Source organism: Dama dama, chromosome 1 (assembly GCF_033118175.1).
Source record: "Dama dama isolate Ldn47 chromosome 1, ASM3311817v1, whole genome shotgun sequence".
NCBI classification, from domain to species: domain Eukaryota; kingdom Metazoa; phylum Chordata; class Mammalia; order Artiodactyla; family Cervidae; genus Dama; species Dama dama.
The window spans coordinates 85,224,631-85,249,090 of record NC_083681.1 but is presented as its reverse complement, the minus strand read 5'-3'; the positions used below and the strand labels follow the sequence as shown (position 1 = coordinate 85,249,090).

The following is a 24,460-nucleotide window of genomic DNA, read 5'->3' as shown; positions in this document are numbered from 1 at the left end:
CATCAGAATGTAGCTAATTACACCATTTTCCCTTGAATAATGCAGTAATCAACACATAAGAGTTCTTGCCAAAACTGGATTTGATAGGGTAGGGCACAGGGGGGCCTAGGATACACTCCGGGAGCACGGTTACAGTCTGGTGGAGCCGATATACCAGTTGAGGGCACTGGAAAGAAACATTCAGCCTGAGGACAACCCGCCCACTTGAGGATCCAGGCCTAAGCTGCCGTGCCTGAAAACAAAGAAACCAGCCACAATGCGCATGCGCGCAGGAGGCGTGACAGACACGCCCACAGAGCAGCCAATCCCCGAGCGGCGGGGCGGGGCCTCCATCACGCTCCCCACCCTCCGGCCGCCTATTGGCCAGACTGCCTCAGTCACAACGCCGATTGGTCGCTTGTGCCTGACAGGGTACAGGCAGGCTGCTGGCCCTTCACTTCACCTCAGCGCGGAAGGACTGGACGTCGCTGAACCTCTAGCTCTCCTGGGGACAGGGTGGGCAGCGCGGAAGGACAGCGGGGAGGCTGACGGGAACGCGCCCTGCGCAGCCCTCATAAACCCTTAGCCTGTTGGCTTCAAATTCCAGGGTGGGAGGTCCGAAATCCTGTCAACTTTGAGTAACCTGAGTCTCGATCGGAAGGGGACTTGCCTCTCGTCAGCTTCAGGGATTCCAAGTCCCTTCACCCACAGAAACACCAAACCCCTTAGTGCTGCGACCCTCAAATACCTAGATTAACCCCGGTTCCCCTCAGCCTGAGGCACCCTAAAAATACCACCCGCAGAGAGACCCAATTTCCTAAACCTCAGAGACCCTGAATCCCTCCGCCTGGGAGCTCTTAAAACTCTTCCTCCTCAAGACCCTAAGTGTCCTGCCTGTCGGAGACCTAAAGTCCCTTAATAAGAAACCCCCGATTTCCTCAGCCTCACAGATCCCAAGTTTTCTCACCCTGCACATTCTACATCAGCCAAAAGATCCCCAGTCTCCTCTGTCTGAGGACCCCAGTTACTTCAGCCCGTGGGACCCAGATCTCCTCAAGCTGAGCGACTTGTCCCTTAGACGTAGAAGCTGCGTTATGCCCAGATTTTTCTGAGTCCCCAGGAGGAGATCCTCAAAACATTCTTGGAGAAACATTCCCTCTGCTGCACTGGAACAGAGCCCTGATTTCAGCCTGACCCCAGTCCAGCAGTTACGGGTTTCCGGGTCTCCTCAAGAATCCCTCCGTCACTCACAGACACATCCCTCCCAGTGCCTTCCCTCAGAGGGGCTGAATAATAGGGGAACCAAAGAAACCAAATCTAGTTCACATTAGGCTGATCTGTCATATCTAGTCAGGATCCATCCATCCCACCAATACCCTCACCCTGACTTTCCCCTCACCTTCCTGCCCTGGACACTCCACCCAAGGAAGACAGACCAGGCTCTGGACACTGGTCTGGGCTATCTCAGCACCTTCTTCTTCCACAGGCACCTTGGCCTTGAGCACCCCAATGGCCATGAGGCCGAACAGATCTCCAAAGGAGAGCACTGAGGGAGATGCCGGGAGAACAGAGCGGAAGCCCACGGTGAGAGGTGGAGGCAGCAAACCTGGGCTCTAAGCCAGCTCTATAGGAAGGACATGGCGCTGGTCCCTGAAGCACCACAGACTGCTTGCCTGGCCAGCTGAGTGAACTTCCCTGTGACCGTACACAGGATGGGAATGCCTGGTCCTGTCTGAGATGGTGGGGGTGGAGTGGGACAAAACAGGACACTAGCTTCGTCAACTGCTCTGTGTCCAGGGAGAGTTAGGAAAATGCTCAGCGTTTGTTCAGGTAAGCAGGACACATTCGGGAAGGAAAGTCTTCATCCCTGTCTTACACAGACCATCCAGTAGCTTCAGGCTACTCCCTGCACAAAAGGTGGAGGAGAAGGCCCAGCTCTAAGGTCTGACTTCGATTAGTAAATCACTGATGAAATCTATTATTTTCCTTAGGCCAAAGATGCTTTCAAAGATATCTCCGTATACTTCTCCAAGGAACAATGGGAAGAGATGGGAGAATGGGAAAAAATCCGATATAGGAATATGAAAAGAAACTACGAAGCGCTGATTGCTATAGGTAACAGGAAGTGCTGGGTGCCTGTGAGCCTGGGAAACATGAAACATGTCTTCACCCTCAGTGTTCACTTGGACAGCTCTTAGGTAGCTTCATCTGCTCACAGTTCCCTTTTGTGTGGAGACTAAGGAAATGTTTACAGTTTTGTACCAAAGGGAGGTTGACCCTGCAGTGCAGAGCTCACCTCTTGCCTTATTCTAGATTCCCCCAGCCCAGCCTACAGATTTCCTTGACTTTGTGACACTTCCCATTGCTTCTATGCTTTGTTTCTCCTTCTTAGAACAAATGTTTTGCTTCTTTCCAGGTTTCAGAGCCACTCGACCGGATTTCATGCATCACCGCAGGCAGGTCATCAAGCCCCAGGTAGATGACCCTGAGGATTCTGATGAAGAATGGACACCAAGGCAGCAAGGTGAGAGGCCAGGAGGATTTGGAGGTGTCTTCCTGAAACCAGCCTGGGCTTAGGTCTCAACTACATCTCCAACAGTAGTAGGGAAAACATAATTTTCAGCCTTCCGAAGTGGTTGTGGCTGAATATTGACATTAGCCTGAATGAAGATGAATGTATAGGTTTTCCAGTGTAATTCTCAAAAGTTTTATGGTTAAAATTTATCATTCTTTTTACAAAGAATTATTTTTGCTAAACATTCTTAGTGAAAGGCAGTTAAAGAAACCTTAGAAATAAATTCACCAAACAGATTTATTACTAATCTCATTGGTTATTGGATTAAATCTCTTCGAAGAAGAAATGATTAACATATTATGTCAAGATATATTATTTATGTATGTATATAAAACAAAACCTGTGATCTTCTTACCCTAAGGTTAAACTAATTCTATATTTTGATTCTGGGAAAGGGTTGGAGAGAACTATTTATTCTCCATGATCTTTCCCACATTTCACTGACCAGAGATGGCATCAGGTAAATAAAATGAAGTGCACTTATTATAAATTAGAGGTGAGCAGCTCACTTCCTCTTCTGCTGCTCAAAGAGTTTAGAAGAGTTAATCTGCCTAGACTGGAGGAAACAATTTAGATAGTTCTATGATTCTCCATCTATGGATTTCTGTTCTCCCAGATTTTTCAAAATTATTTATTAAGTTTTGGCTGCACTGGGTCTTTGCTGCTGTCCATGGGCTTTCTCTGGTTGCGGTGAGTGTCTTCTTGTTGCAGAGCACATGCAGGCTCTGTAGTTTGTGACACACAGGCTTAGCTGCCTCGCACAAAGTGGAATCTTCCTGGACCAGCCATCAAACCTGTGTCCTCTGCATTGGCAGGCAGATTCTCATCCACTGTGCACCAGGGAAGTCCCTCTGTTCCATTAGGTTATTAAAACTAGTGAAAGGGACATGAAAAGCAAACATTTGCTTGTCTGCAAAGGTTTTGACATAAGGAGAGATTCTTCACAGGGAATACATATGCCTCGGTTCACCATACGCCTGCACATCTTTATTTACCTTTTTAACAATTTCTGAGTGTATGGCACACTGTTGCTAACTATGTGCACGTTAGTGTTAGTGGCCACAGTGCTAATCGCTCAGTCGTGTCTGACTCTGCGTACCCATAGACTGTAGCCCATCAGGCTCCTCTGCCCGTGGGATTCTCTAGGCAAGAATCCTAGAGTGGGTTGCCATCTCCTGCTCCAGGTGATCTTCCCAACCCAGGAACTGGGCCTGCATCTGTTGCATCTCCTGCATTGCAGGTGGATGTTTTACCACTGAGCCACAGGGGATATATATACACATTGCTGTACAACAAATCTGTAGAAATGATACATCTTGCATAACTGAAGCCCTAACCCACTGAGTAACAATTCTCCAATCCTTCCTCCTCACAGCCCTTGGCAACCACGATTTTATTTTCTGTTTCCATGGATTTGATTAATTTAGATGCCTCATAGAAGTGGAATCGGGCAATATTTCTCGTTTTTGATTGGTTCATTTCACTTAGTAAAATATCATCAAGGCCCATCCATGATGTAGCATGTGACAGAATTATTTTTTAAAGCTTCAAAACATTCCGTTGTGTGCATGTGGATATAAGAGCTATAATATATATCTTATATATAGTCTTTATCTTTTATCCACCAATGAACATTTAGGTTGCTTACACATTTTGCCTATTGGAAATAATGAGGCAATGACCATTCATGTGCCCACTATTTATTCAATAACTTGCTTTCAACTTTTTATGGAAATACACTTTTGAGTGGGATTCCTAGATCATACAGCAGTTCTAATTTTCTGTGGAAACTCCATACTGTTTTCTAGATAGCTTGCAACATTTTACATTGCCAACAATAGTGTATAAGTGTTCCAATTTCTCCATATCCTTAACAAGCTTGCTATTGTCTACTTATACATATTGCCCATCGCAGAAGGTTTCAATTTGTGTTTCCCTATTGATTAGTAATATTGAGCATCTTTTCATGTGTTTGTTGGCCATTTGTGTATTTTCTCTGGAGAAATGTCTATTCAATTCCTTCTCTCGCTGTTAGTCAGCTCAGACTGCCGTAACAAAACAGACTGCATTCCTTAAACCACAGAAATTTGTTTTCTTACAATGCTGGAGCATGGAAATTTGATATCAAGGTGCCATCATGGTCAATCAGGTTCTCTTCGGGGCTTATAGGTAGCCTTCATACTGGTGTATGCTTAGTAACCCCTTATCAGATGCATAGTTTACAAATATTTTCTACCATCCTGTGGTGACCTTTTCAACTCTGTTCAGTGTCCTTTGCTGCACAGAGGTTTTAAGATTAATCTCATTTGTCTATTTGTACTTTGTTACTAATACTTGTGCACTTGGTACCATATCTAAGAAATCATTGCTGTTTCAGTGTCCTGAAGCTTCACCCTTGTTTTCTTCTAAGAGTCTTATCAAGTCTTGCATTTAGGTCTTTAATACATTCTAAGTTGATTTTTCTTCAAGATATAAGATGTTCATTATTTTGCATATGGTTATTTTATTTCCCCAGCACCATTCATTACAGGGATTAAACTTTCCCCATTATCCTGACACCCTAGATGAAGATCATTAGACCATGTATCCAAGAGTTTATTTCTGGCTGTCTATTCTGTTCCATTGATTGACATATCTGCCTTTATGCCAGCCAGCTTCCTCAGTGGCTCAGCAGGTGCAGAATCTGCCTTCAGTGCAGGAGACACAGGAGATGCAGGTTCACTCCATGGGTTAAGAAGATCCCCTGGAGAAGGAAATGGCAACCCTGTCCAGTGTTCTTGCCTGAGAAATCCCCTGGACAGAGGAGCCTGGTGGGTTACAGTCCAAAAGGTCACAAAAAGTCAAGAAGACTGAGCGACTAAGCACACATTTTTTGCCAAATCTACACTCTTTTGCTTCCTGTACCTTTGTAGTATGTTCTGAAATCAGAGGCCTCCAGCTTTGCTGTTCTTTCTAAGATTGCTTTGCCTATTTGGGGTGCTCTGAGATTCCATGTTAACTGTTGGATGGATTTTCTATATCTGAAAAAAATTCCATTGGGATTTTAATAGGAATTGCATTGAATCTTTAAATTGCTTTGGGTAGTATGAACAGCTTAATAATATTAAGCCTCCAAATCCATAAACTTGAGACACCTATCTATTTATTTTTGTCAGATTCCTTTCAGCAATATTTTGTATTTTTCAACATATAAGTCTTTCATCTCCTTAAGTTTACTCCTAATTACTTCATTCTTTTCAATGCTATTATAAATAAGATTAATTGTCCAGTGGCTAAGACTCCACACTCCCAATGCAGAGAACATGGGTTCAGTCCCTAGTCAGGGAACTAGATCCCACATGCCGCAACAAAGACCTGGCACAAACAAATAAATAAAAATAAATATATTGTTTTTTAATTTAGCTGTTCAGTATAGCTTTAAAAAAATAAAAAATAAATAGGACTGTTTTCTTCCTTTCCTTTCTGGAATGGTCATTCTTCAAGCATGGAAAGATATTTGAATGTTGATTTTGTACCGTGCAACTTTCTGTGCAGGATTTTTGTGTGTGTGGATTTAAAGATATTTCTGCACATAAAACCATACCCTGTGAACAGACACAATTCTACTTCTTTCTTTCCAAATGGAAGCCTTTTGTTTCCATTTCTAACCTAAAGCCCTGGCTAGGAGTTCTAATATTATGGTGAACAGAAATGTAGATATCAGGCATCCTTGCCTTTTTTTCTTGATCATAGAAGTTTTCAGCTTTTCACTGATGACTAGGATGTTAGAGGTAGACTTTCAATATATGACCTTTATTATATTGCAGTCACTTTCTCCTATTTCTACATTGTTGAGTACTTTTGTCATGAAAGACGAGTAAATTTATTACTTTATGAACATCGGATAAGGCACAGATGAAGTTTCATTTTTTTTTTTTAATTTTAAGAAAATTATGTAATGCTCCCAGTGGAAGCATAGAAGTTGATGATACAGAAATCATCTTCCATTCCTCCTTTGCTAATCATTGTCTTTGTCACTCTCTGGCTTAGATTTATGTCTCCTTAGTTAGAATACCCAGAGTTTGGAAATATTTACCAACCAAAACACTGATTCCCACCATTTTTTAGGTGAACCTTCTTCGATGGCCTTCAGAGTGGACCACAGGAAACACCAGAAGGTGAGTATTTCCCAAATCCTGTTGCCAAAATGTCCTCCTCATGGATCCAGTCACAGGTGAAAATAGAAGAAACCACAGAGATCCTGGAGACGGCTGCCTTCCTGCCCTGGATCTTTAGCACACTGTCTGACATCATCACCACCTTTACAGTCAGTAAGAACAACAGCAGTAGTAGGTGGTTCTGTTGTTACACTATTTTCATACTATTTCAGACTTTAAACATTTTATGTGAATAAACTTACCTAAACCTTAAATCAATCCTACAGTACCTATACGTAGGTATATAGCTATCACCATTATAGATTTAAAAAATGAGTTAAAAAAACATTTCATTATATGTCTGACATCACAGTATCACTGGCAGTGCAATCTAAACCAATGCACGTTCTCTAAACCCCTTACAAACTGATTAAAACTTCCATAGTTCTATGAAGTTTATTCATATATCTTTATACCATTCATCTGAGAGATGTTTTCAACCTGAGTTCTTTTGTGCTGTGCTAGGGAGGGATATGCTGAGACATCTGACTAAGGGAAGCTTAAGGACATGTTGGGCAGTTTGTAGAGTGGACAGTCCAAGATGAAGAAGGAGACAGGATCCCTACCTCAGAGCCTCCCACTCCAATAAGAGGAAGCAACTCGCAACCCTGAGAAGCCTCAGGTTTATGACTGAAAAGCAACAAATAAGAAAATAACAGAAGGACGTCACATAGATTACCCACTTTTGAGTAGAAACTCATCATCTGGGCATCATTTCAAATGCTCCTTCTTGCAGGAGGAGTAACAGCTCCTCCTCTGAGCTCTAACAGGCGACTCTCCTGTTTGGAATCATGTGTTCAGCCTGCCCCTGTGTTGTGAGGTTTGGGAGCCTAGCCCACACCCATTCATTCTCAGAAGTCCAGGCCCAGCTCAAAGCCCCTGAGGGACCCTGAATGTTTTGTGAATGAGTGACTCCACATTTAAGCATTCACCTAGGAGTAGAAAGGTCAAAGAATGCTGAAGATAGTATCTGTGAGCTAGACTTCAAATATAGATGCAGTTTAGGGAATAAATTGATACCAGGGATGTACGCTCACATTCTTACTGTATTAAATAGCTCACACAACAATTTGGTGAAGGTTATAAAATTTCATGTCCACTATAATATTAAGAATTAGCCTGTATACCAATGAATGGATCAGGAAAATGAGTAGAACCAGCTAGTCATACAGCCTTGTTCAAGGAGAACTGATGAGACCAGCTACTTTAATTCCAAACATTGTCTATAGGACATGGCAACCTGCAACTCTCATCTCATTTTCTATATTGTCTAAATGTGTTTCTGCTGATCGGCTTTTCTCTTGTTAATCTCACTGCTTTGTCACCTTATTTTCCAGATGTGTTTTGTCCCCTCTGTAATTTTCCATACTTCCTCATCCATCAAAGGGCCACTAATTAATAGAACACCCCCGATTCTCTCTACGAGCTCTTACCCTCTTCTTTCCCTGACCTCCAGCTATTCTTCCTCCCTTGCTCTCACTTTTATGCAGAAAGTTGAAGGGGAAGAACCTTAAGATATGAATTCTAGCTTTGATTCACTATCCACCTAGGTCCTTTTGTTACACTCCAGTGTTCAGACCCACCCCCCTCCAAATCAGGTATTTCTAAGAATTGTCAAAGTATTAACTAAAATCATGCATGTGAAAACACTTCATAAAGTCCTAAAGAACTAAAGAACTGCATGTTGTCTCTTATTCACATGGAAGAGAATGTCCAGGGCACCATTAAGTAAGGAATCTAGTTTGAAGGAATTGCCGGGAGCAGCAAAATCGCTGAAGACAAGTGGCTCCAAGCAGGCTCAGAAACCAGTGCCCCATCACAGGAAAGCAAGGACCCCTGGACAGCACCCCAGACAAAAAGTCGGTAAGAGAAATTTGGGGGAGTTCCTCTAATTAGTTCCTCTAATCCCTGTAGAAAAACTAATAAGTATGGCCTAGGTGTTTTGCATGGACTTTGGGTAGGCATGCGTTTAAGCTGGACTGATCTGAGACATGAAGTTAGCACTGGGGCCTTGGGAAAATCTTATACATTTTCTGAGGTCCTGATTGCTATCTTTAAAGTGAAGATAAGGATAAATAACTCATACAGTGCTTGAAAGCCTTACATTAAGTGCAAAAGTCTGACATCTACAAATAATTCAATAAATCCAGCTGTGATGATGGGAACCATGCTTTGTTAGTGTTTATGCCCAGATCTCTGCTCATGTCCCCTTACATGTCATGTGCCCTTAACATATGTTTTCTGAGTAGATGTGTCGGTGAACTATTTCCTAAGTAGGAAGGTTTGGAAGTTAAACCTACTAACGGGAAGTGCAGGATGCTATCACTGAACTGGGCATCTGTGGTCAGTGGAGCCTCAGTCTCCTGAACCTGTAGTTAAAGGGAGGAGAAAGAAAGTATAGAGAAGGGACTTCTTGGGGGTGAAGTGGTTAAGGCTCCACACTTCCACTGCAGGAGGTGTGGGTTCCATTCCTTGTCGGGGAACTAAGATCCCACAAGCCATGCAGCGTGGCCAAGAAATAAATAATGTAACATTAAAGCATAAAACTACAAAAGTAAAAGTTTGAAAACTACATGTAAGAAAGTTTTAACAAAGTGTATAGATGGACAGGTAGGAGAACTCACACTTTCTGATAAAACAGGGACTAACTTCCCAGACCCCACCAGCCTTGCTTAGCTTCTGTTCTCCATCTTAGAACTCAGAAGAAAGGAGACTGGAGTGAGGAGGTACAGTCTACGGGAAAGAAAGGGCCACGTGTACCAAGAGGTCAGCGAGCCCCAGGATGACGACTACTTCTGTGAGTGACCCCGCTGGCCCACTCAAGGAGAAGGGGCTACGAGGCCTTGGTCCACTAACCTCACCTCACCATCTGGTACCCCGGTCATCCCCTTCCTCTATGACTTGGGGTGCAGGATCGAGGCCAAATGCCATTGTTGCAGGAAGGGGGACCCCTTCCAGGGCCTGAAACTGGGCTCTTGTCTAACAATCAGAAATGAATTGTCCAAGGAGACACATGCTGACAAAGCAAGAGATTTTATTGGGAAGGGCACCCAGGTGGAGAGTAGTAGGTAAGAGAACCCAGGAGAACTGCTCTGCCTCGTGGCTCACAGTCTCAGGTTTTATGGTGATGGGATTATTTTCCGGGTGGTCTTTGGTGAATCATTTTAATTCAGTCTTTCCTGGTGGCGCACGAATCTCTCAGCCAGGATGGATGCTAGCGAGAGGGATTCTGGGAAGTGGACAGACATGCGGTGTCTCCTTTTGACCTTTCCCGAACTCTTCCGGTTGGTGGTGGCTTATTAGTTCTGTATTCCTTATCAGGATCTCCTGTCATAAAACAACTCATGCAAATGGTTACTATGGTGCCTGGCCAGGGTGGGCAGTTTCAATCAGTGTGCTTCCCCTAACAACTTCCCCCCGAGAGACTTTATACTCAAGATGCTTCTTGGGAATTGGGGCGGGTCTCTTTCTTCTGTAAATTTTTCCTGCTGTGCCTGGGCATAGGCCTGCCTAGCAGAGCAGAAGTCTCTCTCTCCCTGATCTAAGTTGGGGTGTTCTATATCTGAAACCAGCTTTTACTCTTGTAATAACAGCAATTTAGTTTGAAACTGTTGGCGCCTCTCAGAAATGAAATAGACAGGGGCCAAACAGGAGACCTTACAGGATGGTCATCACTGGTCCCCAGAAATAGGAGGCAACATTTGCAGTGAGGGCTGCAGGGTTGGTGATTTATTTATTTATTTATTTATTTTTTTGCTTGGCTGGTGGTGAAGGAACAGAGCTGTGCTCCAGGAATCTTGTGTTTAGTCTGAAGTTACCATCTTCCACCTGGGTGGTGGCTCCAGCTCTGTAGAAGAACTCAAAAGACATTGTTATGCGTATTTCTTTGAGTAGGAACCAGGACCCTGTCTCAAGGCTGTACCACCATTTGATTGTTTCTCCTGTTTCGGTATTCTCTCCCTTCCCTGATTTGCAATCGTTTGAATCCACCCTTTGGAACTCAGGGAAGGTCAAGGAGGCTGAATGAAGCCTATATCTTACAGATAAGAAATGGAGAACACACAGCAGATCTGTACTCCAGAGTCGCCACCCACAGAGTCCTGCTCAGTTTTAATTTAGGGAACAGGGCAACTATGACTGTGATAAGTTTTTGTCAAAATGGGGCATAGGACCGCCTCAGCTTGGAGAAGAGACACTGACTTGGAAGTATTCCTGAGTTCTAAGTCCTAGATCTGAGCCTTGTATGATTAAAATCTCAATCTCTTGGTCTGCCATTTTGTTGTAACAGACCCAATTAGTAGTAGCTGGAGGAGGGATAACTGGAATTTTAATAGACAAAATAAATCTCTTTTTTTTTAAGAATAGGCCTGAAACCCAGTCTAGTCCTGGCACTTCAGGGAGACTTTTAGCCAGGTGGCCAGTTGTCTAGTTTTATAAAAAGTAAGGTAGAAGTTATTAGCATCCAGCAGACATTGTTTTGAGAATGGTGGCATCTAAGCCTGACACGACTCAGAAAACTCAAGTGTTTAACAATATAACGTCTAATCTGAAATTACACCCATAGTAACTCCTGGTTATTTTCCAGGATGTCTGAAGCATAGCTGAGTACTCTATTTTGACTTTTAGTTGTAAAATTTTCCTTAATAGCCAAAGCAGATGGCACCATTACTGACGTCAGTGTTTCTCTAGGTATGAGAAGATGCAAGAATTGGGACTCATAAAATCTCTGGAAAATATCTAACTATCTGAAGGCCTGTTCTGCCAGTTTTTTTCAGCGCACCGAGTGCCTCATTCCTGATTTTCACCCTGAACTTCTTTCAGGGCTGTTGAAAGTCAGCAGTTGCACAGGCCGTGATTTAATCTCTGTAGATGTAGATGGCAAGTGTCAATTTTCAGTTGGCAGGGCCCCTTTTTGCTCATAAACTTGACCATGATTTTGAGGGGGGCATTTCATGACCATTTTATCCCATGGTGCTGAGAATGTCCATTTTCAGGATTGGCAAAGATTTTGTTGACAGGCCACTCAATGTGCTGTTACTGGACTAGGCCATTAAACAGTATCCAAAATTCTCTGGACCACCTGTCTCACTAGCCTCTTGATCCAGGAAGACATTCCCTCTTGTTGCTTTTTTTCATATCTAGAGTTGCACTGTTATCATCATCGATCTCATAGGGAACTATATATTATTTTATCAGAGGCCTCAGTCACACATTTGGCAGTGTAAGAAACAGCAGTTTTGTAAAACAGGTGAAATACAAAGAGCACAGCCAGGAGTACTAGTAAAGTCACAAGTAAGACTTAAGAGCTTCCATTAGATGTAGCCCAGTATATCCCAGGTCGTCTGACTTAGTCTACTCTGCACGAATCTTTATCTTGCACGGAAATTATCCATTGGCACCACCATCTATAAGGCACATAGCCCAGTATAACTCAGGTCGTGTGACTTAGTCTACTCTGTACAAATCTTTATCTTTCAGGGAAATTATACATTGGCACCACCGTCTATAAGGCACATAGCCCAGTTTTTTAGTGTTACTAGACTGATTATCCTTAGTATGACTTAATTGTTTCCAACACAGAGGAGACTTTAAACCTAAATTACCATAGCCTGGTGTTATCTATATAAATCCTTCTCATAATTGTGGGAGATTTTTTTTTTTTTTTCTGCTGAAACTTTTCTTGTTGCTCTGATTAAGCCTGAGTAATAGAAAAAAGCTCAAATTTGTGGCCAGAGTCAGAGCAGGCATTATTAATTGGCCCAGTGAGGGGATCCTGTCTAGTAGCATCACAGTGAGCTGAATATGACTATAATTTTTTCTTTAAAGTAAATTTTTACAGGGCCAACCAGTTAGAGTCTTATAGTAGAGAAATTTACCAAGGTAACCCAGAATTAGATACAGGTAATTGGCCACAAACCCAACAATTGGATTGATTTCTAAAACTAGCATAGGATCAGGCCTATGAAAGAAAAGCATTTGATTTATATGCAAAGGTCTAAGAAGTCAAGAAACATTATAAATGATCATACGAAGCAGATCCAGCATCTTGGGCAAGCTGCCTACCTCTGCTGTAGTTGTCTTTTCATCCTGGTGTAGTGTAGTTTTTCCTGTTTGAGCATCATTTGAAGGTGAGATCAGGTCGGCTGTCTTTTCTATAGACCAATCCAGTGTAGGGGCCTTTGGAAGTGGGAATTAATCTAAGAGTTAATTTCCCTTCAGTTTCATTGTGCATGAGCTAGTTAAGAGTACCTGATAAAAAGCCCTTCTATCCAGGTTGGAGGCAGTCTCCTAAATTATGTCTTTTTCTAGTCCTGGTTGCAGGTCATGAGGCATCTGATCTTCATCCAAAGATAGATTACTGAGATAAGCTTCAGAAACAAACTTAGGGTGTTCTTTAAGAATTCAATTAAATTTTACATTAATATCACATAACAGCAAAGAACTATCTAAGAAATGAGTCTTACTACATGCAGACCTCCATTAACTGAGATTTAACATTTTTTGAAATATCTTTTTTTTCCCCCTAAAGTTACCCTCATTTTTATCAAATATAACCAAATTAAGGCTAGTTTGTTTGCAAAACAGGTCTGTTCTCACTAATTTTGTTCTAATGATTTATATAACCATAATTGTTTATAGACTTTTTATTTTGCTGAAACATTTATAGAATCTCAGACTGAACTTTTACTATAAAACAGGGCTGGGAAACTCACACCAAAGGCTTATCACAGATTTTGTCTAACAAATCTAGGTGAACTCTTCCCTTTTTAAGGTCTCAAAAATTCCTTGAGATTTTTCTACCTGTTAGTGAGATAACCTTCCTAGCTCATTTGATTAACTTACTGGCAACTTAAGAGTTTCAAATTTCTGGAGGAGTCAGATAGAGAGAAAATATAATTGTTTTGTTCATAACGTATAATTTTACCAAATCATTTTCATAATTAGTTTGAGAGGAAGGTTTTCCTTACTTCCGGAAAACACAAGATTCAAACCTGTAATTTTTTTAGATAGAAACCATAAGTTATAAGCATATTCGCTGGTTCATTCAGTCCTTTGTTAACTTTTGTGAAGTCGTCAGGTTTCTAATTAGAACACCAAGACATATCAAAATGTTAAGAACTCCATATAATTTCTAGGATATCTGTATTAGTAATTTTATCATACATTATAACATGAGCAGATTTATTACTCATTTGATAATCTTTTTCATGTAATTTAACCAACCAAATAAACACAGTTTAATATCTCTCTTTGGGATGTTTCAGGGGCCCTCTGAAGCACCCCAAAGTTAGCTAGAGGTCAAAGGAACTTCAAAAGAATTCGATTTAGGAAGTTTTATTGAAAAGATCAATTAAAAGCATTTAGAACATTTGGTCAGATTTAGTCAGTGTTGATGGGTGTATCATTTAGCTTGTTGATATGTCACAATGGGTGCAAATACCAAGGCTCAAGGTCTAGTGAAAGTCAGCTCTGCCATCTTGGACCTAAGTGGCTCTAACCAGTTTTCTTATGACCCTGTCATTCCCAACAAAATCCATTTATCTAACTAATTGTAATCCAATTTTAGAAAATTCTGATCATGCATAACTCTTTTTAGTATTTTTTCATACTTTTTTAGTGAAAGCACACTTCCTGCTTTCCTTTAGCAAAAAAGAGCTAACTTTTATATTAGCATTTTATAGATTGGTGAGCATAAATACCAGTGATAATTTCTAAAACCCTTGCTTTCTTAAAACATTTTAGGATGGCATCAAACATTATTCATTTATAGTCCCAAATCTCTCTAGTTTTTCTGTAAAAGGAAATCAGTGTTTAGTAGTAAATGTTTCAAAATCTTGTTTCATTTGGAAATGACATAATTATTTAATAGACTTCCAATACTTAGTTTAGCACAACTCTTAGAAATTCAAGTTACGCCAATCTGGGGAGACTATTGTAGACAGATATTTTTAAAGAATAATTATTCTTAATAGAGTTTATATACAAACTCATACCTCATTTACATTTTTTAGAAGTGTTTTCACTCGAGGTAATTTCCTTGTTGACAAACTTGTAACAGGTATAATATTTAACTTATATTAAACCTAGGTACAATGAAAATATTCTACTTGATGTTAATTACTCTAAGACATGTCTATATTAGATAGGTCAACAAACAAACATTAATATCAGGTATTTAGTACTGAATATTTCCCAGTTCACCTAAACCTGGAATTTATTGTTTAATTTAGAATTATTTGATTTGTAAGCACTTACCTTTTTTTAAGCCAATTAAATAGAGCTAATTTACAAATTAACCTGAAAAATATTACCCAGAGACAAAGACATGCCAAAACATATTTAGACAGACACAGTGCAAAATCTAGCTTCATTTTCTAAGTTTGGTCATGAATTAGATATTACAATATAAAATTTACTAGTTTATAAAAAAGTTGAAATAAATAACACTTTTAAAGGCTTTCTTCCTTTTTTTCTCAGTCTCAGGGGTTAGAGATGGTCTAGATAAGTGTTCCTGAGAGCCCTGGTCTCAAGGCACAGGGAAAGAAAATCAAGTTCTAACAAAATGGCAGCAGGTCTAAATGGTGACCAGACAAAGCAAAATGGACATCACAAATCACAACACAGAGCAGAGTTAAAACACACACATATAAACCTGGCAGTCCTCATCAGACACTCCCTTAAATACAAGAATACAGTCTCTCAGAAAACCTTCCATAGAGACACAAAACTTCAGATGTCTTCAAAGATTTCAAAAGGAGGAAAGGAAGCCAGGTTGAAAGAAGGAGGAGGCGGGAAAGGGGGACAAAAGGGGTGGCCTTACAGACGTCTCCTGCCACCTACAGACACCCAGGCGTTGTGGGACCTTTCCCTGGGCTTCCAGAAAAGGGAGGACTGGAACCCGGCCCTACCAGAAACCAGACCAGAAAATTCGAGTTCTCTGCCAAGAGGAGGTGATAGGTCTCCAATCCTCAGCTCAAACTGAGGCCCTTCACCCAGATTCCTGCGTCCAGGACCGGGGGACTAGAAAAACGGGAAGGATAGGAAGGGTTAGGGAGAGGAAAGAGAGAGGGAAGGGGAGAGGTCAACAAAGTCTCTTGTTCCTTATCGGTCGGGGCACTCTGGCCAGTTGTCCGCATTAGGAGAAGACCAGGGACAAAAAGGTCCCAGTTGCAGCCGCTGGGTCTGGCCCATTGGCAGACACGCTGACCCCTGAGTACCCCGAGTGGTCAGGATATCAGTCTCAGTGAAGAAGAGTCCCACCAGAGTCGCCATTTGTTGCAAGAAGGGGGACCCCTTCCAGGGCCCAAAACTGGGCTCTTGTCTAACACTCGGAAATGAATTGTCCAAGGAGACACATGCTGACAAAGCAAGAGATTTTCTTGGGAAAGGGCACCTGAGCGGAGAGCAGTAGGTAAGGGAACCCAGGAGAACTGCTCTGCCTCGTGGCTCACAGTCTCAGGTTTTATGGTGATGGGATTATTTTCCGGGTGGTCTATGGCAAATCATTTTAATTCAGAGTCTTTCCTGGTGGCTGACGCATCCCTCAGCCAAGGTGGATGCTAGCGAGAGGGATTCTGGGAAGTGGACAGACATGCGGTGTCTCCTTTTGACCTTTCCCGAATCTTCCGGTTGGGGGTGGCTTATTAGTTCCGTATTCCTTATCAGGATCTCCTGTCATAAAACAACTCATGCAAATGGTTACTATGGTGCCTGACCAGGGTGGGCAGTCTCAACCAGTGTGCTTCCCCTAACACCATGAGTGCCCCAGGTCTTTCGAGGAGGTCGTTACGACCAGCAACATCACGATACCTCCTCTCATCCCTATTCTCACCTCCAGATTGTGAGGAGTGTCAGAACTTCTTCATCGACAGCTGTGCTGCCCATGGGCCCCCAACCTTTGTAAAGGACTGTGCAGTGGAAAAGGGGCATGCCAACCGCTCAGCCCTCACTCTGCCCCCTGGATTGAGCATCAGACTGTCGGGCATCCCTGACGCTGGGCTTGGAGTGTGGAACGAGGCGTCCGATCTGCCGCTGGGCCTGCACTTTGGCCCCTACGAGGGCCAGATTACAGACGATGAAGAGGCCGCCAACAGTGGATACGCCTGGCTGGTGAGAAGCACCCGTTTCCGTGTCCTCTGGGCTCTAATCGCTTGTGTGTGGTGGGGGGTACTTCATGTCTACATGCAAGGACGCAGATGGTGATAAGACAGACAGCAATGACAGTCAGCCCGGGGTACTGTGTGCCCTGGGCGCGAACACAGGACTTCCCTCTAAAGGTCAGAGGAGAGGTGGGACCACAGTGTACAGACACTCAGGACCTCTATCTAAAGGTCAGAGGAGAGGTGGGACCACAGTGTACAGACACTCAGGACCTCTATCTAAAGATCAGGTGAGAGGTGAGAACACAGTCTATAGACACACAGGACCTCTATCCAAAGGTCAGAGGAGAGGTGGGACCACAGTGTACAGACACTCAGGACCTTCATCTAAAGGTCAGAAGAGAGGTGGGAACACAGTGTACAGACACTCAGGACCTCTATCTAAAGATCAGAGGAGAGGTGGGACCACAGTGTAGAGACACTCAGGACCTCTATCTAAAGGCCAGAGGAGAGGTGGGACCACAGTGTACAGACACTCAGGACCTTCATCTAAAGGTCAGAAGAGAGGTGGGAACACAGTGTACAGACACTCAGGACCTCTATCTAAAGATCAGAGGAGAGGTGGGACCACAGTGTACAGACACTCAGGACCTCTATCTAAAGGCCAGAGGAGAGGTGGGACCACAGTGTACAGACACTCAGGACCTTCATCTAAAGGTCAGAAGAGAGGTGGGAACACAGTGTACAGACACTCAGGACCTCTATCTAAAGATCAGAGGAGAGGTGGGACCACAGTGTACAGACACTCAGGACCTCTATCTAAAGGCCAGAGGAGAGGTGGGACCACAGTGTACAGACACTCCTGACCTCTATCTAAAGGTCAGAGGAGAGGTGGGAACACCTTGGTTCACACTCACAGGACTTCTATCTAAAGGTCAGAGCAGAGGTGGGAATACAGTAGTACAGACACACAGAAGTGACTCCTCCATTGTGGAGCCCTTGCCTTCAATGAACCAAGAGACTCAGACTTGGAATGATGAGTAAGGAGCTTACCGTGTGGTCTGACTGGCAGGTGAATCCATGCAGTCTGAAAAGCACCAATGACTACACAGGGAAATAGCTCTTCTATATCTTCCTACCAAGAAAAAATAAAAGAAAGAGGAAAGCTTGTAACTCTTTCTCTGACACTCAGATCACCAAAGGGAGGAACTCCTACGAGTATGTGGATGGAAAGGACACGTCTTGGGCCAACTGGATGAGGTGAGTGCAGTGAGTCTGCAGTGTGTAGACACTGAGACTCCCTCCATCCCACGCCCCTTTCCTTCTCAACCCGGCTCCCTCAACAGCTTTCACATCTTCTTTCCTCTTTTCCCTCCATATCATGCTCTTTCATTTCAAAAGACCCTCGAAAGAAGGAAATAAAAATATGGCATGTGCCATCAAGATACAAGTCTATATGCTGAACAAAACTGGTGGTCTTGAAAACAACTTGAGGAGTCTAGATTCACCAGGGACACTTTAACTCACTTAATGGACACTTACCACGCATTTTATGGTTCAGTTTAGACAGTGAACCTCGTTACTGAAGCAGATCACACAACCCATGTCCTTTTGGAGAACATACTGCAAACAGATATTAGCCAATTAATTTTAGGAACAGTAACCTTATTTTTTTCTCTTTGAGTAACTGCACAGCGCCAGGATAACCTATATACAGGAGACCTTGACTCTATGTGAGCAACAACCTCTTCAGGCCTGGTTCCAGCGAGAAGTGGGCCCTGAGGCCTCAGAAGGAATGGGAGGCAGGATGGGCATAGGCGGGGCCATTCTCTGAGGGCCTCCCTTTCATCAGGACAGGCAGACAGTGAACAAACTATTACTGTTCCCTGTCTCAAGCTATATCAAAGCTCTCTCCAAGTTTCCGTGGGAGGGGGTGGGCAAGCGAATAGGACCCTGGATACACGTGGGGAGATGGGAGAAAGCCTCGGGAGAGAAGGCAGGCTGGGGTGAGTGCTGAGGGCTGCATGTTAGCCAAGGAGCACCAAGTCCTGTGGATGGAAGAGAACTTAATTCAGAGTTTAGAGGAGCTGGAGGTCACCAGCCTCATGGACAGTCCAAATGGAGACGAGTCTGGAACTGGGCTCTGGAAAAATGGCTCATTAGGTAAGGAGAGAAAAGCATGGGAATTCACATGGCCTGGTCGAAGGTGTGAACAGAAGGTCCACATGAGGGGCGGCCTCGAAGCGGAAGGCAAGGAGCTGGGCATGGTCGGAGAGTGGAGGGCACTCATCACCTGAGGTTTCTTTCCCCTTCCCGGCCTTGCCCCCAGGTATGTGAACTGTGCCCGGGACGATGAGGAGCAGAACCTGGTGGCCTTCCAGTATCACGGGCAGATCTTCTACCGAACCTGCCAGGTGGTCAGGCCGGGCTGTGAGCTGCTGGTCTGGTACGGGGACGAGTATGGTCAGGACCTTGGCATCAAGCGGGACAGCAGTGGGAAGAGTGAGCTCGCGACCGGGAGAGGTGAGTGTCAGCCCTCTTCCAGCATCCGACCCGATCCTGGGAGCCTCTGTGGTCCGATTTCGAAGCAGTGGACAATCCAGTCCAAAGTCAGTTGAGTTGCAATTAAAATGCCTCAGAATTTAATCTTGTCATATGATTGTTAGGAAAAATTTTTTATGGTAAAAATGCTAGTTCTAATTTTTATTATTTCATGCAAAAAAATATGTAACATCACCTTCTGCTGAAAGGCTTAGAAGCAAAACGCAAGTTTTCTAGCACCTACAAGCTCTCTGCCCTTTACCTCTTTCTTCCTTATTCCCTCCCATTTCTTTTTTTTTTTTTTTTTCACTAAAATATAGACATTTTATTTTAAAATATTTATAGGACAAAGATATTTAAAGAGTCACACTAGGATATTTATGAATGACATCTGCCAATTTAAAGAAAGTAAATGGAATTCCTTAGTCATTAGTATTTTTTACATTTATTTATTTATTTCATTTACTTTTATTAGTTGGAGGCTAATTAGTTTAAAATATTGTAGTAGTTTTTTTCATACATTGACATGAATTAGCCCTGGATTTACATGTATTCCCCATGCCGATCCCCCCTCCCACCTCACTCTCTACCCGTTCCCTCTGGGTCTTCCTAGTGCACCCAGCCCGAGCACTTGTCTCATGCATCCAGCCTGGGCTGGTGATCTGTTTCACCCTAGATAATATACATGTTTCGATGCTGTTCTCTTGAAACATCCCACCCTCGCCTTCTCCCACAGAGTCCAAAAGTCTGTTCTGTATATCTGTGTCTCTTTTTCTGTTTTTCATATAGGGTTATCATTACCATCTTTCTAAATTCCATATATATGTGTTAGTATGCTGTAATGGTCTTTATCTTTCTGGCTTACTTCACTCTGTATAATGGGCTCCAGTTTCTTCCGTCTCATTAGAACTGATTCAAATGAATTATTTTCAATGGGTGAGTAACATTTCATGGTGGATATATACCACAGCTTCCTTATCCATTCGTCTGCTGATGGGCATCTAGTTTGCTTCCATGTCTTGGCTATTATAAACAGTGCTGCGATGAACACTGTGGTGCACACATGTGCAGTGATGTGCATTCAGTTACTGTTCCAGTCTGTTGTCATGTGAGTTCATGCTCTGTGCCAGACAGGGCTCCACGCACCAAAACAGACAGAACCACTGCCCTGGGGCAGCAGGGGCTTCATACCAGACAGGGGCTGGTGCTCTGAGGGAAACCAGTGCAGGGAACGTGCCTCGGGTCAGCGTGAGCAGAGGGTGGGGTGTGGTACAGGATGGTGGGGCAGGGTCTGTGCAGAGATAACACGCGTGGGGAAGGATTCCAGGCAGGGGAGCAGCCAGTGCCGCAGCCCCAGGGCTGGGAAGAGAGGCCATGCCAGGGGTCGCGGGAGGAAGCACAGAGGGAGAGGAAGGAGGCTGGATGGGACACGGAAGCATCAGGGCCTGTGTTCACGTGCAGGCCCCAGGGGTCCTCCTGGGTGACACAGAACAACCGCGCGGCTTTCTGCTGCAAGCATCATGTTCTCTGTGCTAAGACGATGCTTTGGTTCATTTTGGGGACGAGACGTCAGCGGTAAGTCCCCTCAGAGGTCGGTTCATTGCCAGACATGAGGGGAGAGTGGGCTGTCTGAAGATGCTTTCGAGTGAGGATGTGAAGAGTCTGGCTGGAGATGTATTTTTAAATAGGGCTTCCTAGTGCATGTTAAATGGACTAAGCCTGAATGAAATAAATGAGGTATGGATACTGGTGAGACTTGAGAAGGATATGCCTTTATTTTATGATTTATGGGAAACTGAGACAGGAGCAATTTGTGAACCTGTGTGGGCAGCAGGAGCCAGAGACCTGTAGTCAGTGGGACCTGGGCGGCTTGGTCTCATCCAGTCTCAAACCCACTTCCTGCAGAGATCGGCACAAAGGCTGCTCTTTGAACAAGGAGCCACAAAGTCAGATTTACCCACACCTGCTGTAACCACCCCTATGCTGCCTCCCATATGCAGAGAGCTCCAGGCCAGGCGCCCCTAACTTAATAGACCCTTTCCCCTCACAGGGAGCCACTCAGAAGATTTCACCTAAGTCATCAAGTCTTATCCCTCACTAGGGTAAATACCTGTGGCCACTGTGACGTGACATTTCAGACACTTACTCGTAGGGAAAGTCCTAGCAGATCCATCTCTATCAGGAGAGACACTGCCTCTGATGCTGCTAGAAGGTCCCTATCTGGGTGATACGTAGAAAAGGCCCTTGACAACCGCATCCTGGATTTCTGCAGATGTAGAGAATAAGAGTGGAATGGAAAAGTGGACTGTAAAGACACTTGATGGGAGACAAATCGTGCACTGTCAACACTCAGATGATTAGTGGGGAGGACCTGACCGAGGCAAACCAGCTACCTGACCAAAAGCTTCCTCTTTCAGCAGAGCCGAAGCCCAAGATCCACCCATGTGCCTCCTGCTCTCTGGCCTTCTCCAGTCAGAAATTCCTCAGCCAACACATCCAACGCAGTCACCCCTCTCAGACCCTCCTGAGACCATCTGAAAGAGACCTCCTCCAACCAGAGGATCCCTGCCCAGGCAATCAAAATCAGCGATATTCAGATCCACACAGCCCGAGCGACAAACCTGAGGGTCACGAGACCAAGGTCAGGCCCCAACAATTGCTGAAAAGCATAAGGCTGAAGAGGATTTCAAGCGCCTCTTCCTACTCACCCGGAGGAAAAATGGGGGGCTCTGGGGTGCATGAGAGAATGACAGACGAGCCCAGCACAAGCCAGAAACTGAATCCAGAGGACACAGGCACATTGCTCACAGGGGCAGGGGTCTCAGGGATTATGAGAGTCATGTACCGAGAGTGTGGGCAAGGCTCCAAGGACAGGTCAAGTCTCACCACACACGAGAGGACACACACAGGGGAGAAGCCCTATGTTTGCGGGGAGTGTGGGCGAAGCTTCAGTCAGAAGTCCGTCCTCATCAGACACCAGAGGACACACACAGGGGAGAAGCCCTATGTTTGTGGGGAGTGTGGGCGAAGCTTCAGTCGGAAGTCCCATCTCATCTCACACCAGAGGACACACACAGGGGAGAAGCCCTATGTTTGTGAGGAGTGTGGGCGAAGCTTCAGTCGGAAGCCAGATTTCATCAGACACCAGAGGACACACACAGGGGAGAAGCCCTATGTTTGCGGGGAGTGTGGGCGAAGCTTCAGTCAGAAGGCCCATCTCATCACACACCAGAGGACACACACAGGGGAGAAGCCCTATGTTTGTGGGGAGTGTGGGCGAAGCTTCAGTCGGAAGTCCCATCTCATCTCACACCAGAGGACACACACAGGGGAGAAGCCCTATGTTTGTGAGGAGTGTGGGCGAAGCTTCAGTCGGAAGCCAGATTTCATCAGACACCAGAGGACACACACAGGGGAGAAGCCCTATGTTTGCAGGGAGTGTGGGCGAAGCTTCAGTCAGAAGGCCCATCTCATCACACACCAGAGGACACACACAGGGGAGAAGCCCTATGTTTGTGAGCAGTGTGGGCGAAGCTTCAGTCGGAAGTCCCTCCTCATCACACATCAGGGGACACACACAGGGGAGGAGCCCTATGTTTGTAGGGAGTGTGGGCGAAGCTTCAGTCGGAAGTCCCATCTCATCTCACACCAGAGGACACACACAGGGGAGAAGCCCTATGTTTGTAGGGAGTGTGGGCGAAGCTTCAGTAAGAACTTCAGCCTCATCACACACCAGAGGACACACACAGGGGAGAAACCCTATGTTTGCGGGGAGTGTGGGCGAAGCTTCAGTCAGAAGTCCAATCTCATCACACACCAGAGGACACACACAGGGGAGAAGCCCTATGTTTGTGGGGAGTGTGGGCGAAGCTTCAGTCGGAAGTCCCTCCTCATCACACATCAGGGGACACACACAGGGGAGGAGCCCTATGTTTGTAGGGAGTGTGGGCGAAGCTTCAGTCGGAAGTCCCATCTCATCTCACACCAGAGGACACACACAGGGGAGAAGCCCTATGTTTGTAGGGAGTGTGGGCGAAGCTTCAGTAAGAACTTCAGCCTCATCACACACCAGAGGACACACACAGGGGAGAAACCCTATGTTTGCGGGGAGTGTGGGCAAAGCTTCAGTCAGAAGTCCGTCCTCATCAGACACCAGAGGACACACACAGGGGAGGAGCCCTATGTTTGTAGGGAGTGTGGGCGAAGCTTCAGTCAGAAGTCCAATCTCATCTCACACCAGAGGACACACACAGGGAAGAAGCCCTATGTTTGTAGGGAGTGTGGGCGAAGCTTCAGTCGGAAGTCCCATCTCATCTCACACCAGAGGACACACACAGGGGAGAAGCCCTATGTTTGTAGGGAGTGTGGGCGAAGCTTCAGTAAGAACTTCAGCCTCATCACACACCAGAGGACACACACAGGGGAGTAGCCCTATGTTTGCAGGGAGTGTGAGTGAGTCATGACCAACAAACCACACCTTAGCCACAGGAGGATTACTGCAGCCACCCTATGCCTCAGCTCTAAGGGGGCCTCACAGGAGGCCTGTGACCCATTACTGTCCCCAGGAGAATGAGGAGAGACTTCCCAGGTGGTCCAGGGGTCAAGACTCCAATGCAGAGAGCCACGTTCAATACCTGATTGGGGAACTAGCTCCCACAGGCTGCAACTAAGACACAGCAGAGCCGAATAAATAAATATATGATAAATAATTTAAAGAAAGAGTGTGATAAGCACAGAATTACTTGTTAAATAGACCTTCCACTTTCGTGACAGGAAAGGAGGTAGATAAACAGCAGAGGGTTTCTTAAGTGTTCTGGAGATGTTCATGCCAATTGCCTTCGTGGTTTTTTAGTACTCCTCTTCTAATAAAGTTTGTCTCCAAACAAATCTGAATCCAGACTATGTACTCATTCCCCCCTTATCACTGACAATAGTGGAGTCCAGTCATAGCTGATCCCCTAGGAAGGCATCATTCTGGAGCCAATTCAGTTAGGTCACTGGACAGTCAGTTCCTAGGTCCAGGGAGAGGAATGCAGAGTGAAGTCAGACTCACCAGGGAAGGGAATTCC

General features: G+C 44.6%; 1 pseudogene; it reads left to right on the top strand.

Annotated features, from left to right (window-relative positions):
• Nucleotides 1-1,494: 1,494 nt before the first annotated feature.
• On the top strand, nucleotides 1,495-23,847 carry LOC133056888 (histone-lysine N-methyltransferase PRDM9-like; annotated as a pseudogene).
• The last annotated feature ends 613 nt before the right edge of the window (nucleotides 23,848-24,460 follow it).